We start from the raw sequence: 6,101 nt of genomic DNA on the forward strand, positions 1-6,101 counted from the left end.
TAGTCAGCATGATTTTTTCCAACTATATATAATAGAAATATAACGGTGATCATTAAAGAGCAACGATCACCGTTATACAACACCATAATGAATTATACACCTAAATCTTCCTCATAAATCACTCTGTCTATTGGTGAAAACCGTATGAGAATCTGTTTGGTATTTTTTGAGTTTATTGCGTTCAGACAGTCAAACAGACGCGGCGGGTGGACTTTGTTTTATAAAATGTGGTGATCAGATTTTTAATGCAACATAAATATTTGAATATGGAATGCCATACCAATCATGTCAATCATTACCAATCGAAACATTGACGATTGGTAATTACATGATTTGTATGGCATAAAATCTACTTCATATAGTTTTATTTATTGAGAATAAATACCAAAAGAGCTTTGTCCTGTAATAATCATATAATCAGACCTTCTTGCCTTGCTTCCTTTTCCAACTTGAAGGACTTAATTGTATCTTTGACGGATTAACTGAAAATGATACAACTTTAAACTTAAGCTGAAATAAATATTTAGAAAATAGGAATAATTTCTAAGAAAGTCTACGTGTCACCAATTGTAAGGGCTAATACTTCTTTCCCCTGTAATTCAGCTTCTATTTACTATCTCACTCACTCTTTAAGCACTTTGAGTATTAAGAATGGGTGAGGTAGAACAGAAAAAAAAATACAAAATGTGACGGTAAAGTACACATCAGTTGATAGACAGGATTTGCTTGTCCTTTTGGATGTAATAAGAACATTATCGTCTCCGAAGCTTTCTTTTGTCATTATTTGTAAGGAAATGCTATGCTTACAATGACCTACGATAGCCCTTTAAATAGAAAAAGTATATCTGAACCGAGGTTAATGAGAGTGAGTTCCTCTAAGTTTTGCAAATTTTTAAATTTAGCTTATATTTACCTATCTGTAACAAAATATTAAGACCAAATATAAGAAGTTTAGCGGATCAAGAATCTAAACCATTTCGTCTATAGTAGATCTGTTTCGTTCACAGTATGTTACTGTGAGCTATTTGAATGTTTGGAAACAGATATAATTAAGCTGAATAGAGTGAATTTTCGAGCGTGACGTGGCTCGATTACGTAAGTCCCATCACAGATTAACTACATTAGTCAGTTCTCGACGTCTTTCTAATTCAATGAGGTCAATTCGCTTCCTTCGAGTCACACACGGACAGAAACATGTTCCAATGTCTGTAAGATTGTACGTCGACCTTAATTGTACAATAAATATATGCATTGTTACTAAAATTCATTTTATATAACGTACGTCTTTCATATAACTTTTAGTAACGCAATATGAAATTGTTCGCGAATGTTATGAAACAGAATTTAGGGACAGAACCAACGGAAATACTTGCTTAAGGAGGCACACAGGCACTATTTTTGGAAGAGATGACTTTTGTTATTGGATCTAACTTGCGATCTAACAAGTGTGTGCGCAAACACAGGGGTAATCTCTCTTATAATCCGATAGGACGGCAATCCGATACGACCGGAAAGAGTTCAGGCGCAGGACCAACGGCTTTACATACTTTCCGAGGCACGGGAGTGTACACACTTCCAACTTCCAGACTCCGAGATGCTCCTGAGAATTTTCTGACAGAAAAACCCAACTTTTTATTGACCCAACCTGGGAATTGAACCAAGGACCTCCGGGCCTGCGGCCTTACATCAAGCCACTAGACCAACGAGGCAGTCAATATCATTATTATAGGTTTGAATTAATACATCTATCACTACGTAGAAGTCCATTGTATAATTATTAAATGACGACCCTTTCATAATGTACGCATTCAGATAAGTTGAGTAATAAAACCAACCTCCTAATCGAAATTATTTGTAATGTGACATACAATCCCTATATTTCCGTCGAAAAAACAACTTGCTCATGTCAACGTTGGAGGCAAACTTCAAATTATTGTTAACTCTATTATATACCACGTTTTAAGAACACGTGAACACGTTGATTATTAATAATTCCCCTAATTTAAAAATCTAATCAACAAAAAAAATTAAGTGTTGCTAGAGTTTAAGTAAAATTTAAATAAAACGTTGACTGAATTCGAGTGCAGTATGCTAATAAAGCAGTAAGGTCTTATAAGCTCTATATAGAAGTACATTCATTTTATCGACGCCCTAAACGAAGTCGGTTAATCAAACTTTCATTCGTCCGTTACATTCTTAATGAGGATTTGATTAAATTGTCACATTTATTAAGCTTGTTGCACAGCAATTTGCGAGGTACATAATGTCCAACTCAACTCCATTTTGATAACTGGCGCTTAAATAACTTTACTTCATTTTATTGTCTCATTAACAGTATTTTAACAATTACTTTAAATATAATCTTGCTCCAGTGGAACTCTCGTTTATCATCACTTACTGAAAGACTCAAGCTCAGCAGCAGCTATATATAAAAAAAACTATAAGGCACAAGGGACATAACAATTTAGTTAGGTTGGTGGCGCATTGGCTATGTAAGGGATGGTTAATATTTTTTATAGCGCCAATGTTTGTGGGTGTTGGTGACCATTTACCATTATTAAAAAGAAAACAAGTAACGAAAGAAGGTGGCCCTTTTTCAAAAGGTCTGTCTCATAATCTGGGACGAATGTATGATGAGCAACCACTCACGTAGAAACCGTAGATAGAAACTTTTTCTTTTTTTTATATTATAAGTAGGCGGACGACCATATGGGCCACCTGGTGATAAGTGGTCACCAACTTCCATAGACATTGGTATTGTAAGAAATGTTAATTATCGCTTACATCGCCATTGCACCACCAACCTTCGAAACTGAGATGTTATGTCCCTTGTGCCTGTAATTACACTGGCGCACTCAAACCCTTCAAACCGGAACACAACAATAACAAGTACTGCTGTTTTGCGGTAGAATATCTGATGAGGTACTACACAGACGAGCTTCTGCGTCTGACGTGCAACTAAAAAAACAATAATAATTAAACGCATGAAAAATACGGAGGACGGTGGCTTATGCTTATATATTATTATATGCCCCTTACTTTTGGGCGAAAAGATCGATTGATTAACGCTTATTGATTAAAAAATGCACCGGATAAAATTATTATTATCCCCTACGAAGTCGGGGCGGGCAGCTAGTCACAATATATTAACAAGGATAAATTCATAATGAAGGCAGAATATATGTATTTACACGAAGGTTTTGATTATTTTATAAGAAACAGTGACAAAAACTATATAAACACGATAAGTAAAGATTAACTTGTAATACCAAGTTTTCAACGCCGCAAAGGCAAGGGGCAAGGTGTTCGTTTCTATAAATACCTTAGTTCCTCTTAGTAGAATACGTTTTTCGAATCGGTATTAACTGAACTTGAATGACGATTCAAAAGTACATGTGAGAACTTACTTTTTATTTACATAGTATTAAAGCCTTAAATATATACAGATAAAAATTAAAAAAAGCAACTCTACAAAACGTGACCGCGTCGAATGATGGCAAGAATGTTAACAGCATTACCCATTTGAATCGCAATACCGATCCTTTGTCACCAGTAGAGGCAATAAGACAAGTTGTTATATTTTTAACCAAATTTGTTGCACTATTAGTCCAAAGTCCAAGCGTTTTAACTGCAAACGGAACAATAACACAATTTGGAATAAGAGAAGAATATTTGCAACGTATGTTCGCCTCGCCTTTTTTCGCGGCGGCGCCGGCTTTTAAACTTACTTAAGTATATTATAATTTCGATTATATTATTCTCTTAAACCATTTATATATTTTATATATTTATTTATTTTACGTCACTCATCCATGAATCATGGATCAATAACGAAACTTTACACAACATTAACTCAATATTCCTTTAGCTATTTCAATGCTAAATCATAAATTAGATGTTACATTTCAAAATCCTAATAACAGCTTTAATATTGGCTCCGGGACCACGCGATAACACTAATTGTGAAATGTCATGAATACATACATAAAATTAATGCTTTTACTAAAATTTGTGATTATCATAATTAGCACGAACTATAATATGCTTTATAAGCAATACACAAAGATTTATCGAAACGAAATAACGTTGATTTTGATTTAGTGCATATGAACGACTTATTTTTACATAATGTACTATGTGTGAACGAACTTGCAATAAAATAATGATTCTAAAAGTTGATGTGAATTTTTTTGAAATTTCTTTGTGAGAGAATGAATATCAAATAGCAAGAAGTGTGCTAAATACTCTTGTGAATAAAATTAAGATAAATATGTGGGTGTATTTGGGTGATGAGGGAAAAATGTACGTAGGCTGGGAAGTTACTATGGTTACGTTTAATATAAAGCTCAGTGGTTAGAACGCGTAAATCTTAACCGATGATCACGGGTTTAAGTCCAGGCAAACAGCCCTGTATTTACATGAGCATACTTTGTGTTAATAATTTATTTCCGAATTATATAAAAGTAGAACATCATGAGGAAACCCGCATGTGTCACATGTATCCACCAACTCGCATTGAAGCATCGTGGTGGAATAAGCTCCAAACTTTCTCCCCAAGGGGAAGAGACCTTGGCCCAGCAGTGGGACAGTCACAGGCTGTTACTTTTTGACTACTAGGTTTCATTGGGATATGGAAATATACCAATGTTGAAATTATGCATATGTCAGATTAGGTACTAAAATTAAAACAAACTGTTTCAAATTCGTTACTTTTGTAATATCATTAAGGATTAATTTAATTAAATTTACAGCTTATTAACATAATAAACCAAACAGTAACGATTAAAGATAATACGAAGCATTTGTTTCATTTACATCAGACGAAGGTCAAAAACATAACAGTAAGCATTTTGGTCCACTTATGTTTAATTTGTATTCAAATGTTAATTTCATCTCTTTATTCCAGCAATTATCAATTGATATATTGTAAATATGAAGATTTAAAGATAAATTTTAAATCGGTCAGAATTAAAACGGTTTTAATTATTAAATAGGAAGGCGGACTAGCAGATGGGCGACCTGATAGTAAGTGGTCACCAACGCCTATAGACATTGTCATTTTAAGAAATGATAACCATCATTTACATCGCTAATGCTCCACCAACCTTGGGAACTAAGATGTAATGTCCCATGTATCTGTCGTAATACTGGCTCACCTGCCTTTCAAACGGGAACACAACAATACTATGTATTGCTGTTTGGCGATTGTAGATACAAAAGATAAGTATATATATTACTAGGATAGGATATTACTAGGATATATTACTAGGATAGGATATTACTAGGATATATTACTAGGATAGGATAGGTACTATTGTTTTGATAAATAATTGTTTTAAATTAAAAGCAAATAATTATAATGTAATGATTATCTTACAAAAATACAGATAAAATCATAATTTACAATTGTGCTATCTTAATATAAAAGCAACAGATTAATACTAAAATATTTTAGACGTGATAGCAGTTTTGACGTAACACTTTCTAAAAGGTATTCGATTCTAGAACAAAATTCCGTAGACCATTTTACATTTACCGATAACTAAAATTAAAACTCTTTTTTTTTAAGAAGTAATACTTATTATACTGTACAGGTATATATAAATCATAGAAGAGGATGCAGTTTTTCTTTGCTGTTCATGCAGAATAGATAAACATAATTGTATATGATTATTATAAGTACATTATTTAATTATTAAAGAGTAACTACTGAGTTTTGTTCCGGTACTTCTTCGTAGACATTCCCAACCGGAAATAGTTTTATAAATTTTTTTTGACTGATTTTGAAAATGTACTTATGTAATTACATTAACCAATCTATCGCAAAAGCTTAAACTAGCACATTGTTACTATGCATTTATTAGATGCATAAATATACCTATTTTTTCGTGTACAATTCAAATATCCTCTTAACGCTTGTAACAAAAAAAAAATGGAACAATAGAGAAATACATTTTTGTTTTAGCATAGCTGTACCATAGCTAAATCTATCGTTTAAAATTAAAATATTATAAAAAAGAAGACTATTTCTTTATTTATTTTTTGTATAAATAACTATCATAATAGACATATTTTCAAATTCATTTCAATTCCTTTATTAT

This window comes from Nymphalis io, chromosome 5 (genome assembly GCF_905147045.1).
Source record: "Nymphalis io chromosome 5, ilAglIoxx1.1, whole genome shotgun sequence".
Lineage (NCBI taxonomy): Eukaryota > Metazoa > Arthropoda > Insecta > Lepidoptera > Nymphalidae > Nymphalis > Nymphalis io.